A 10,000-nucleotide genomic window follows, 5' to 3' on the forward strand; every position below is an offset into this window, starting at 1 on the left:
CACAAGTAGTCCTTCATGAAAGGGGCTGGAAGCTGTTTTCATTTTGACACGAGAGAGAGAGAGAGAGAGAGAGAGAGAGAGAGAGAGAGAGAGAGAGAGAGAGAGAGAGAGAGAGAGAGAGACTACCTTGCATTGTCAATTGCTAAATCTGTATATGGATAAGTAGCCTATGGTTGTCAACTTATTTCGTACGGCCATACCAGCCTGGCAACGCCCAATCTCGTCTGATCTCGGAAGCTAAGCAGGGTTGGGCCTGGTTAGTACTTGGATGGGAGACCGCCTGGGAATACCAGGTGCTGTATGCTCTTTTGCTCATTCACTTAGAAACTGAAATCTTGCAATATGCACAAGTAGTCCTTCATGAAAGGGGCTGGAAGCTGTTTTCATTTTGACACGAGAGAGAGAGAGAGAGAGAGAGAGAGAGAGAGAGAGAGAGAGAGAGAGAGAGAGAGAGAGAGAGAGAGAGAGAGAGAGAGAGAGAGAGACTACCTTGCATTGTCAATTGCTAAATCTGTATATGGATAAGTAGCCTATGGTTGTCAACTTATTTCGTACGGCCATACCAGCCTGGCAACGCCCGATCTCGTCTGATCTCGGAAGCTAAGCAGGGTTGGGCCTGGTTAGTACTTGGATGGGAGACCGCCTGGGAATACCAGGTGCTGTATGCTCTTTTGCTCATTCACTTAGAAACTGAAATCTTGCAATATGCACAAGTAGTCCTTCATGAAAGGGGCTGGAAGCTGTTTTCATTTTGACACGAGAGAGAGAGAGAGAGAGAGAGAGAGAGAGAGAGAGAGAGAGAGAGAGAGAGAGAGAGAGAGAGAGAGAGAGAGAGAGAGAGAGAGACTACCTTGCATTGTCAATTGCTAAATCTGTATATGGATAAGTAGCCTATGGTTGTCAACTTATTTCGTACGGCCATACCAGCCTGGCAACGCCCAATCTCGTCTGATCTCGGAAGCTAAGCAGGGTTGGGCCTGGTTAGTACTTGGATGGGAGACCGCCTGGGAATACCAGGTGCTGTATGCTCTTTTGCTCATTCACTTAGAAACTGAAATCTTGCAATATGCACAAGTAGTCCTTCATGAAAGGGGCTGGAAGCTGTTTTCATTTTGACACGAGAGAGAGAGAGAGAGAGAGAGAGAGAGAGAGAGAGAGAGAGAGAGAGAGAGAGAGAGAGAGAGAGAGAGACTACCTTGCATTGTCAATTGCTAAATCTGTATATGGATAAGTAGCCTATGGTTGTCAACTTATTTCGTACGGCCATACCAGCCTGGCAACGCCCGATCTCGTCTGATCTCGGAAGCTAAGCAGGGTCGGGCCTGGTTAGTACTTGGATGGGAGACCGCCTGGGAATACCAGGTGCTGTATGCTCTTTTGCTCATTCACTTAGAAACTGAAATCTTGCAATATGCACAAGTAGTCCTTCATGAAAGGGGCTGGAAGCTGTTTTCATTTTGACACGAGAGGGAGAGAGAGAGAGAGAGACCACCTTGCATTGTCAATTGCTAAATCTGTATATGGATAAGTAGCCTATGGTTGTCAACTTATTTCGTACGGCCATACCAGCCTGGCAACGCCCGATCTCGTCTGATCTCGGAAGCTAAGCAGGGTTGGGCCTGGTTAGTACTTGGATGGGAGACCGCCTGGGAATACCAGGTGCTGTATGCTCTTTTGCTCATTCACTTAGAAACTGAAATCTTGCAATATGCACAAGTAGTCCTTCATGAAAGGGGCTGGAAGCTGTTTTCATTTTGACACGAGAGGGAGAGAGAGAGAGAGAGACCACCTTGCATTGTCAATTGCTAAATCTGTATATGGATAAGTAGCCTATGGTTGTCAACTTATTTCGTACGGCCATACCAGCCTGGCAACGCCCGATCTCGTCTGATCTCGGAAGCTAAGCAGGGTTGGGCCTGGTTAGTACTTGGATGGGAGACCGCCTGGGAATACCAGGTGCTGTATGCTCTTTTGCTCATTCACTTAGAAACTGAAATCTTGCAATATGCACAAGTAGTCCTTCATGAAAGGGGCTGGAAGCTGTTTTCATTTTGACACGAGAGAGAGAGAGAGAGAGACCACCTTGCATTGTCAATTGCTAAATCTGTATATGGATAAGTAGCCTATGGTTGTCAACTTATTTCGTACGGCCATACCAGCCTGGCAACGCCCGATCTCGTCTGATCTCGGAAGCTAAGCAGGGTCGGGCCTGGTTAGTACTTGGTTGGGAGACCGCCTGGGAATACCAGGTGCTGTATGCTCATTCACTTAGAAACTGAAATCTTGCAATATGCACAAGTAGTCCTTCATGAAAGGGGCTGGAAGCTGTTTTCATTTTGACACGAGAGGGAGAGAGAGAGAGAGAGACCACCTTGCATTGTCAATTGCTAAATCTGTATATGGATAAGTAGCCTATGGTTGTCAACTTATTTCGTACGGCCATACCAGCCTGGCAACGCCCGATCTCGTCTGATCTCGGAAGCTAAGCAGGGTTGGGCCTGGTTAGTACTTGGATGGGAGACCGCCTGGGAATACCAGGTGCTGTATGCTCTTTTGCTCATTCACTTAGAAACTGAAATCTTGCAATATGCACAAGTAGTCCTTCATGAAAGGGGCTGGAAGCTGTTTTCATTTTGACACGAGAGAGAGAGAGAGAGAGAGAGAGAGAGAGAGAGAGAGAGAGAGAGAGAGAGAGAGAGAGAGAGAGAGAGAGAGAGACTACCTTGCATTGTCAATTGCTAAATCTGTATATGGATAAGTAGCCTATGGTTGTCAACTTATTTCGTACGGCCATACCAGCCTGGCAACGCCCGATCTCGTCTGATCTCGGAAGCTAAGCAGGGTCGGGCCTGGTTAGTACTTGGATGGGAGACCGCCTGGGAATACCAGGTGCTGTATGCTCTTTTGCTCATTCACTTAGAAACTGAAATCTTGCAATATGCACAAGTAGTCCTTCATGAAAGGGGCTGGAAGCTGTTTTCATTTTGACACGAGAGGGAGAGAGAGAGAGAGAGACCACCTTGCATTGTCAATTGCTAAATCTGTATATGGATAAGTAGCCTATGGTTGTCAACTTATTTCGTACGGCCATACCAGCCTGGCAACGCCCGATCTCGTCTGATCTCGGAAGCTAAGCAGGGTCGGGCCTGGTTAGTACTTGGATGGGAGACCGCCTGGGAATACCAGGTGCTGTATGCTCTTTTGCTCATTCACTTAGAAACTGAAATCTTGCAATATGCACAAGTAGTCCTTCATGAAAGGGGCTGGAAGCTGTTTTCATTTTGACACGAGAGAGAGAGAGAGAGAGACCACCTTGCATTGTCAATTGCTAAATCTGTATATGGATAAGTAGCCTATGGTTGTCAACTTATTTCGTACGGCCATACCAGCCTGGCAACGCCCGATCTCGTCTGATCTCGGAAGCTAAGCAGGGTCGGGCCTGGTTAGTACTTGGATGGGAGACCGCCTGGGAATACCAGGTGCTGTATGCTCTTTTGCTCATTCACTTAGAAACTGAAATCTTGCAATATGCACAAGTAGTCCTTCATGAAAGGGGCTGGAAGCTGTTTTCATTTTGACACGAGAGGGAGAGAGAGAGAGAGAGACCACCTTGCATTGTCAATTGCTAAATCTGTATATGGATAAGTAGCCTATGGTTGTCAACTTATTTCGTACGGCCATACCAGCCTGGCAACGCCCGATCTCGTCTGATCTCGGAAGCTAAGCAGGGTCGGGCCTGGTTAGTACTTGGTTGGGAGACCGCCTGGGAATACCAGGTGCTGTATGCTCATTCACTTAGAAACTGAAATCTTGCAATATGCACAAGTAGTCCTTCATGAAAGGGGCTGGAAGCTGTTTTCATTTTGACACGAGAGGGAGAGAGAGAGAGAGAGACCACCTTGCATTGTCAATTGCTAAATCTGTATATGGATAAGTAGCCTATGGTTGTCAACTTATTTCGTACGGCCATACCAGCCTGGCAACGCCCGATCTCGTCTGATCTCGGAAGATAAGCAGGGTTGGGCCTGGTTAGTACTTGGATGGGAGACCGCCTGGGAATACCAGGTGCTGTATGCTCTTTTGCTCATTCACTTAGAAACTGAAATCTTGCAATATGCACAAGTAGTCCTTCATGAAAGGGGCTGGAAGCTGTTTTCATTTTGACACGAGAGAGAGAGAGAGAGAGAGAGAGAGAGAGAGAGAGAGAGAGAGAGAGAGAGAGAGAGAGAGAGACTACCTTGCATTGTCAATTGCTAAATCTGTATATGGATAAGTAGCCTATGGTTGTCAACTTATTTCGTACGGCCATACCAGCCTGGCAACGCCCGATCTCGTCTGATCTCGGAAGCTAAGCAGGGTCGGGCCTGGTTAGTACTTGGATGGGAGACCGCCTGGGAATACCAGGTGCTGTATGCTCTTTTGCTCATTCACTTAGAAACTGAAATCTTGCAATATGCACAAGTAGTCCTTCATGAAAGGGGCTGGAAGCTGTTTTCATTTTGACACGAGAGGGAGAGAGAGAGAGAGAGACCACCTTGCATTGTCAATTGCTAAATCTGTATATGGATAAGTAGCCTATGGTTGTCAACTTATTTCGTACGGCCATACCAGCCTGGCAACGCCCGATCTCGTCTGATCTCGGAAGCTAAGCAGGGTCGGGCCTGGTTAGTACTTGGATGGGAGACCGCCTGGGAATACCAGGTGCTGTATGCTCTTTTGCTCATTCACTTAGAAACTGAAATCTTGCAATATGCACAAGTAGTCCTTCATGAAAGGGGCTGGAAGCTGTTTTCATTTTGACACGAGAGAGAGAGAGAGAGAGACCACCTTGCATTGTCAATTGCTAAATCTGTATATGGATAAGTAGCCTATGGTTGTCAACTTATTTCGTACGGCCATACCAGCCTGGCAACGCCCGATCTCGTCTGATCTCGGAAGCTAAGCAGGGTCGGGCCTGGTTAGTACTTGGATGGGAGACCGCCTGGGAATACCAGGTGCTGTATGCTCTTTTGCTCATTCACTTAGAAACTGAAATCTTGCAATATGCACAAGTAGTCCTTCATGAAAGGGGCTGGAAGCTGTTTTCATTTTGACACGAGAGGGAGAGAGAGAGAGAGAGACCACCTTGCATTGTCAATTGCTAAATCTGTATATGGATAAGTAGCCTATGGTTGTCAACTTATTTCGTACGGCCATACCAGCCTGGCAACGCCCGATCTCGTCTGATCTCGGAAGCTAAGCAGGGTCGGGCCTGGTTAGTACTTGGATGGGAGACCGCCTGGGAATACCAGGTGCTGTATGCTCTTTTGCTCATTCACTTAGAAACTGAAATCTTGCAATATGCACAAGTAGTCCTTCATGAAAGGGGCTGGAAGCTGTTTTCATTTTGACACGAGAGAGAGAGAGAGAGAGACCACCTTGCATTGTCAATTGCTAAATCTGTATATGGATAAGTAGCCTATGGTTGTCAACTTATTTCGTACGGCCATACCAGCCTGGCAACGCCCGATCTCGTCTGATCTCGGAAGCTAAGCAGGGTCGGGCCTGGTTAGTACTTGGTTGGGAGACCGCCTGGGAATACCAGGTGCTGTATGCTCATTCACTTAGAAACTGAAATCTTGCAATATGCACAAGTAGTCCTTCATGAAAGGGGCTGGAAGCTGTTTTCATTTTGACACGAGAGAGAGAGAGAGAGAGAGAGAGAGAGAGAGAGAGAGAGAGAGAGAGAGAGAGAGAGAGAGAGAGAGAGAGAGAGAGAGAGACTACCTTGCATTGTCAATTGCTAAATCTGTATATGGATAAGTAGCCTATGGTTGTCAACTTATTTCGTACGGCCATACCAGCCTGGCAACGCCCGATCTCGTCTGATCTCGGAAGCTAAGCAGGGTCGGGCCTGGTTAGTACTTGGATGGGAGACCGCCTGGGAATACCAGGTGCTGTATGCTCTTTTGCTCATTCACTTAGAAACTGAAATCTTGCAATATGCACAAGTAGTCCTTCATGAAAGGGGCTGGAAGCTGTTTTCATTTTGACACGAGAGGGAGAGAGAGAGAGAGAGACCACCTTGCATTGTCAATTGCTAAATCTGTATATGGATAAGTAGCCTATGGTTGTCAACTTATTTCGTACGGCCATACCAGCCTGGCAACGCCCGATCTCGTCTGATCTCGGAAGCTAAGCAGGGTTGGGCCTGGTTAGTACTTGGATGGGAGACCGCCTGGGAATACCAGGTGCTGTATGCTCTTTTGCTCATTCACTTAGAAACTGAAATCTTGCAATATGCACAAGTAGTCCTTCATGAAAGGGGCTGGAAGCTGTTTTCATTTTGACACGAGAGAGAGAGAGAGAGAGAGAGAGAGAGAGAGAGAGAGAGAGAGAGAGAGAGAGAGAGAGAGAGAGAGAGAGAGAGAGAGAGAGAGAGAGAGAGAGAGACTACCTTGCATTGTCAATTGCTAAATCTGTATATGGATAAGTAGCCTATGGTTGTCAACTTATTTCGTACGGCCATACCAGCCTGGCAACGCCCGATCTCGTCTGATCTCGGAAGCTAAGCAGGGTCGGGCCTGGTTAGTACTTGGATGGGAGACCGCCTGGGAATACCAGGTGCTGTATGCTCTTTTGCTCATTCACTTAGAAACTGAAATCTTGCAATATGCACAAGTAGTCCTTCATGAAAGGGGCTGGAAGCTGTTTTCATTTTGACACGAGAGGGAGAGAGAGAGAGAGAGACCACCTTGCATTGTCAATTGCTAAATCTGTATATGGATAAGTAGCCTATGGTTGTCAACTTATTTCGTACGGCCATACCAGCCTGGCAACGCCCGATCTCGTCTGATCTCGGAAGCTAAGCAGGGTTGGGCCTGGTTAGTACTTGGATGGGAGACCGCCTGGGAATACCAGGTGCTGTATGCTCTTTTGCTCATTCACTTAGAAACTGAAATCTTGCAATATGCACAAGTAGTCCTTCATGAAAGGGGCTGGAAGCTGTTTTCATTTTGACACGAGAGGGAGAGAGAGAGAGAGAGACCACCTTGCATTGTCAATTGCTAAATCTGTATATGGATAAGTAGCCTATGGTTGTCAACTTATTTCGTACGGCCATACCAGCCTGGCAACGCCCGATCTCGTCTGATCTCGGAAGCTAAGCAGGGTTGGGCCTGGTTAGTACTTGGATGGGAGACCGCCTGGGAATACCAGGTGCTGTATGCTCTTTTGCTCATTCACTTAGAAACTGAAATCTTGCAATATGCACAAGTAGTCCTTCATGAAAGGGGCTGGAAGCTGTTTTCATTTTGACACGAGAGAGAGAGAGAGAGAGACCACCTTGCATTGTCAATTGCTAAATCTGTATATGGATAAGTAGCCTATGGTTGTCAACTTATTTCGTACGGCCATACCAGCCTGGCAACGCCCGATCTCGTCTGATCTCGGAAGCTAAGCAGGGTTGGGCCTGGTTAGTACTTGGATGGGAGACCGCCTGGGAATACCAGGTGCTGTATGCTCTTTTGCTCATTCACTTAGAAACTGAAATCTTGCAATATGCACAAGTAGTCCTTCATGAAAGGGGCTGGAAGCTGTTTTCATTTTGACACGAGAGGGAGAGAGAGAGAGAGAGACCACCTTGCATTGTCAATTGCTAAATCTGTATATGGATAAGTAGCCTATGGTTGTCAACTTATTTCGTACGGCCATACCAGCCTGGCAACGCCCGATCTCGTCTGATCTCGGAAGCTAAGCAGGGTTGGGCCTGGTTAGTACTTGGATGGGAGACCGCCTGGGAATACCAGGTGCTGTATGCTCTTTTGCTCATTCACTTAGAAACTGAAATCTTGCAATATGCACAAGTAGTCCTTCATGAAAGGGGCTGGAAGCTGTTTTCATTTTGACACGAGAGAGAGAGAGAGAGAGAGAGAGAGAGAGAGAGAGAGAGAGAGAGAGAGAGAGACTACCTTGCATTGTCAATTGCTAAATCTGTATATGGATAAGTAGCCTATGGTTGTCAACTTATTTCGTACGGCCATACCAGCCTGGCAACGCCCGATCTCGTCTGATCTCGGAAGCTAAGCAGGGTCGGGCCTGGTTAGTACTTGGATGGGAGACCGCCTGGGAATACCAGGTGCTGTATGCTCTTTTGCTCATTCACTTAGAAACTGAAATCTTGCAATATGCACAAGTAGTCCTTCATGAAAGGGGCTGGAAGCTGTTTTCATTTTGACACGAGAGGGAGAGAGAGAGAGAGAGACCACCTTGCATTGTCAATTGCTAAATCTGTATATGGATAAGTAGCCTATGGTTGTCAACTTATTTCGTACGGCCATACCAGCCTGGCAACGCCCGATCTCGTCTGATCTCGGAAGCTAAGCAGGGTCGGGCCTGGTTAGTACTTGGATGGGAGACCGCCTGGGAATACCAGGTGCTGTATGCTCTTTTGCTCATTCACTTAGAAACTGAAATCTTGCAATATGCACAAGTAGTCCTTCATGAAAGGGGCTGGAAGCTGTTTTCATTTTGACACGAGAGAGAGAGAGAGAGAGACCACCTTGCTTGTCAATTGCTAAATCTGTATATGGATAAGTAGCCTATGGTTGTCAACTTATTTCGTACGGCCATACCAGCCTGGCAACGCCCGATCTCGTCTGATCTCGGAAGCTAAGCAGGGTCGGGCCTGGTTAGTACTTGGTTGGGAGACCGCCTGGGAATACCAGGTGCTGTATGCTCATTCACTTAGAAACTGAAATCTTGCAATATGCACAAGTAGTCCTTCATGAAAGGGGCTGGAAGCTGTTTTCATTTTGACACGAGAGGGAGAGAGAGAGAGAGAGACCACCTTGCATTGTCAATTGCTAAATCTGTATATGGATAAGTAGCCTATGGTTGTCAACTTATTTCGTACGGCCATACCAGCCTGGCAACGCCCGATCTCGTCTGATCTCGGAAGCTAAGCAGGGTTGGGCCTGGTTAGTACTTGGATGGGAGACCGCCTGGGAATACCAGGTGCTGTATGCTCTTTTGCTCATTCACTTAGAAACTGAAATCTTGCAATATGCACAAGTAGTCCTTCATGAAAGGGGCTGGAAGCTGTTTTCATTTTGACACGAGAGAGAGAGAGAGAGAGAGAGAGAGAGAGAGAGAGAGAGAGAGAGAGAGAGAGAGAGAGACTACCTTGCATTGTCAATTGCTAAATCTGTATATGGATAAGTAGCCTATGGTTGTCAACTTATTTCGTACGGCCATACCAGCCTGGCAACGCCCGATCTCGTCTGATCTCGGAAGCTAAGCAGGGTCGGGCCTGGTTAGTACTTGGATGGGAGACCGCCTGGGAATACCAGGTGCTGTATGCTCTTTTGCTCATTCACTTAGAAACTGAAATCTTGCAATATGCACAAGTAGTCCTTCATGAAAGGGGCTGGAAGCTGTTTTCATTTTGACACGAGAGGGAGAGAGAGAGAGAGAGACCACCTTGCATTGTCAATTGCTAAATCTGTATATGGATAAGTAGCCTATGGTTGTCAACTTATTTCGTACGGCCATACCAGCCTGGCAACGCCCGATCTCGTCTGATCTCGGAAGCTAAGCAGGGTTGGGCCTGGTTAGTACTTGGATGGGAGACCGCCTGGGAATACCAGGTGCTGTATGCTCTTTTGCTCATTCACTTAGAAACTGAAATCTTGCAATATGCACAAGTAGTCCTTCATGAAAGGGGCTGGAAGCTGTTTTCATTTTGACACGAGAGGGAGAGAGAGAGAGAGAGACCACCTTGCATTGTCAATTGCTAAATCTGTATATGGATAAGTAGCCTATGGTTGTCAACTTATTTCGTACGGCCATACCAGCCTGGCAACGCCCGATCTCGTCTGATCTCGGAAGCTATGCAGGGTTGGGCCTGGTTAGTACTTGGATGGGAGACCGCCTGGGAATACCAGGTGCTGTATGCTCTTTTGCTCATTCACTTAGAAACTGAAATCTTGCAATATGCACAAGTAGTCCTTCATGAAAGGGG

General features: G+C 47.2%; 32 non-coding genes across 32 annotated transcripts; all 32 read left to right on the top strand.

Moving 5' to 3' along the window:
• The first annotated feature begins 186 nt into the window (after window positions 1-186).
• LOC146244173 (5S ribosomal RNA) lies at window positions 187-305 on the top strand. Its single transcript, XR_014735087.1, has one exon. It is a non-coding gene; the product is annotated as a 5S ribosomal RNA (ribosomal RNA).
• Window positions 306-549: 244 nt separating this feature from the next.
• LOC146244174 (5S ribosomal RNA) lies at window positions 550-668 on the top strand. The gene has a single exon (XR_014739191.1). It is a non-coding gene; the product is annotated as a 5S ribosomal RNA (ribosomal RNA).
• Window positions 669-910: 242 nt separating this feature from the next.
• On the top strand, window positions 911-1,029 carry LOC146244175 (5S ribosomal RNA). The gene has a single exon (XR_014735088.1). It is a non-coding gene; the product is annotated as a 5S ribosomal RNA (ribosomal RNA).
• Window positions 1,030-1,255: 226 nt separating this feature from the next.
• Window positions 1,256-1,374, top strand: LOC146244176 (5S ribosomal RNA). The gene has a single exon (XR_014738168.1). It is a non-coding gene; the product is annotated as a 5S ribosomal RNA (ribosomal RNA).
• Window positions 1,375-1,552: 178 nt separating this feature from the next.
• On the top strand, window positions 1,553-1,671 carry LOC146244177 (5S ribosomal RNA). Its single transcript, XR_014739203.1, has one exon. It is a non-coding gene; the product is annotated as a 5S ribosomal RNA (ribosomal RNA).
• Window positions 1,672-1,849: 178 nt separating this feature from the next.
• On the top strand, window positions 1,850-1,968 carry LOC146244178 (5S ribosomal RNA). Its single transcript, XR_014739215.1, has one exon. It is a non-coding gene; the product is annotated as a 5S ribosomal RNA (ribosomal RNA).
• Window positions 1,969-2,142: 174 nt separating this feature from the next.
• LOC146244179 (5S ribosomal RNA) lies at window positions 2,143-2,261 on the top strand. The gene has a single exon (XR_014738740.1). It is a non-coding gene; the product is annotated as a 5S ribosomal RNA (ribosomal RNA).
• A 170-nt stretch (window positions 2,262-2,431) lies between these two features.
• Window positions 2,432-2,550, top strand: LOC146244180 (5S ribosomal RNA). The gene has a single exon (XR_014739227.1). It is a non-coding gene; the product is annotated as a 5S ribosomal RNA (ribosomal RNA).
• Window positions 2,551-2,782: 232 nt separating this feature from the next.
• Window positions 2,783-2,901, top strand: LOC146244181 (5S ribosomal RNA). The gene has a single exon (XR_014738169.1). It is a non-coding gene; the product is annotated as a 5S ribosomal RNA (ribosomal RNA).
• Window positions 2,902-3,079: 178 nt separating this feature from the next.
• LOC146244182 (5S ribosomal RNA) lies at window positions 3,080-3,198 on the top strand. Its single transcript, XR_014738170.1, has one exon. It is a non-coding gene; the product is annotated as a 5S ribosomal RNA (ribosomal RNA).
• Window positions 3,199-3,372: 174 nt separating this feature from the next.
• On the top strand, window positions 3,373-3,491 carry LOC146244183 (5S ribosomal RNA). Its single transcript, XR_014738171.1, has one exon. It is a non-coding gene; the product is annotated as a 5S ribosomal RNA (ribosomal RNA).
• Window positions 3,492-3,669: 178 nt separating this feature from the next.
• On the top strand, window positions 3,670-3,788 carry LOC146244184 (5S ribosomal RNA). Its single transcript, XR_014738741.1, has one exon. It is a non-coding gene; the product is annotated as a 5S ribosomal RNA (ribosomal RNA).
• Window positions 3,789-3,958: 170 nt separating this feature from the next.
• LOC146244185 (5S ribosomal RNA) lies at window positions 3,959-4,077 on the top strand. The gene has a single exon (XR_014740120.1). It is a non-coding gene; the product is annotated as a 5S ribosomal RNA (ribosomal RNA).
• Window positions 4,078-4,297: 220 nt separating this feature from the next.
• Window positions 4,298-4,416, top strand: LOC146244186 (5S ribosomal RNA). Its single transcript, XR_014738172.1, has one exon. It is a non-coding gene; the product is annotated as a 5S ribosomal RNA (ribosomal RNA).
• Window positions 4,417-4,594: 178 nt separating this feature from the next.
• On the top strand, window positions 4,595-4,713 carry LOC146244187 (5S ribosomal RNA). The gene has a single exon (XR_014738173.1). It is a non-coding gene; the product is annotated as a 5S ribosomal RNA (ribosomal RNA).
• Window positions 4,714-4,887: 174 nt separating this feature from the next.
• On the top strand, window positions 4,888-5,006 carry LOC146244188 (5S ribosomal RNA). Its single transcript, XR_014738174.1, has one exon. It is a non-coding gene; the product is annotated as a 5S ribosomal RNA (ribosomal RNA).
• Window positions 5,007-5,184: 178 nt separating this feature from the next.
• On the top strand, window positions 5,185-5,303 carry LOC146244189 (5S ribosomal RNA). The gene has a single exon (XR_014738176.1). It is a non-coding gene; the product is annotated as a 5S ribosomal RNA (ribosomal RNA).
• Window positions 5,304-5,477: 174 nt separating this feature from the next.
• Window positions 5,478-5,596, top strand: LOC146244190 (5S ribosomal RNA). The gene has a single exon (XR_014738742.1). It is a non-coding gene; the product is annotated as a 5S ribosomal RNA (ribosomal RNA).
• Window positions 5,597-5,826: 230 nt separating this feature from the next.
• On the top strand, window positions 5,827-5,945 carry LOC146244191 (5S ribosomal RNA). Its single transcript, XR_014738178.1, has one exon. It is a non-coding gene; the product is annotated as a 5S ribosomal RNA (ribosomal RNA).
• A 178-nt stretch (window positions 5,946-6,123) lies between these two features.
• LOC146244192 (5S ribosomal RNA) lies at window positions 6,124-6,242 on the top strand. Its single transcript, XR_014739239.1, has one exon. It is a non-coding gene; the product is annotated as a 5S ribosomal RNA (ribosomal RNA).
• A 254-nt stretch (window positions 6,243-6,496) lies between these two features.
• LOC146244193 (5S ribosomal RNA) lies at window positions 6,497-6,615 on the top strand. The gene has a single exon (XR_014738179.1). It is a non-coding gene; the product is annotated as a 5S ribosomal RNA (ribosomal RNA).
• A 178-nt stretch (window positions 6,616-6,793) lies between these two features.
• LOC146244194 (5S ribosomal RNA) lies at window positions 6,794-6,912 on the top strand. The gene has a single exon (XR_014739251.1). It is a non-coding gene; the product is annotated as a 5S ribosomal RNA (ribosomal RNA).
• A 178-nt stretch (window positions 6,913-7,090) lies between these two features.
• Window positions 7,091-7,209, top strand: LOC146244195 (5S ribosomal RNA). The gene has a single exon (XR_014739265.1). It is a non-coding gene; the product is annotated as a 5S ribosomal RNA (ribosomal RNA).
• Window positions 7,210-7,383: 174 nt separating this feature from the next.
• LOC146244196 (5S ribosomal RNA) lies at window positions 7,384-7,502 on the top strand. Its single transcript, XR_014739277.1, has one exon. It is a non-coding gene; the product is annotated as a 5S ribosomal RNA (ribosomal RNA).
• A 178-nt stretch (window positions 7,503-7,680) lies between these two features.
• LOC146244197 (5S ribosomal RNA) lies at window positions 7,681-7,799 on the top strand. Its single transcript, XR_014739289.1, has one exon. It is a non-coding gene; the product is annotated as a 5S ribosomal RNA (ribosomal RNA).
• Window positions 7,800-8,009: 210 nt separating this feature from the next.
• On the top strand, window positions 8,010-8,128 carry LOC146244198 (5S ribosomal RNA). The gene has a single exon (XR_014738180.1). It is a non-coding gene; the product is annotated as a 5S ribosomal RNA (ribosomal RNA).
• A 178-nt stretch (window positions 8,129-8,306) lies between these two features.
• Window positions 8,307-8,425, top strand: LOC146244199 (5S ribosomal RNA). Its single transcript, XR_014738181.1, has one exon. It is a non-coding gene; the product is annotated as a 5S ribosomal RNA (ribosomal RNA).
• A 173-nt stretch (window positions 8,426-8,598) lies between these two features.
• Window positions 8,599-8,717, top strand: LOC146244200 (5S ribosomal RNA). The gene has a single exon (XR_014738743.1). It is a non-coding gene; the product is annotated as a 5S ribosomal RNA (ribosomal RNA).
• A 170-nt stretch (window positions 8,718-8,887) lies between these two features.
• Window positions 8,888-9,006, top strand: LOC146244201 (5S ribosomal RNA). Its single transcript, XR_014739301.1, has one exon. It is a non-coding gene; the product is annotated as a 5S ribosomal RNA (ribosomal RNA).
• A 216-nt stretch (window positions 9,007-9,222) lies between these two features.
• LOC146244202 (5S ribosomal RNA) lies at window positions 9,223-9,341 on the top strand. Its single transcript, XR_014738182.1, has one exon. It is a non-coding gene; the product is annotated as a 5S ribosomal RNA (ribosomal RNA).
• A 178-nt stretch (window positions 9,342-9,519) lies between these two features.
• Window positions 9,520-9,638, top strand: LOC146244203 (5S ribosomal RNA). The gene has a single exon (XR_014739313.1). It is a non-coding gene; the product is annotated as a 5S ribosomal RNA (ribosomal RNA).
• Window positions 9,639-9,816: 178 nt separating this feature from the next.
• LOC146244204 (5S ribosomal RNA) lies at window positions 9,817-9,935 on the top strand. Its single transcript, XR_014734962.1, has one exon. It is a non-coding gene; the product is annotated as a 5S ribosomal RNA (ribosomal RNA).
• The last annotated feature ends 65 nt before the right edge of the window (window positions 9,936-10,000 follow it).

This window comes from Hypomesus nipponensis, chromosome 20, assembly GCF_054491055.1.
Source record: "Hypomesus nipponensis isolate SF chromosome 20, ASM5449105v1, whole genome shotgun sequence".
NCBI lineage: Eukaryota > Metazoa > Chordata > Actinopteri > Osmeriformes > Osmeridae > Hypomesus > Hypomesus nipponensis.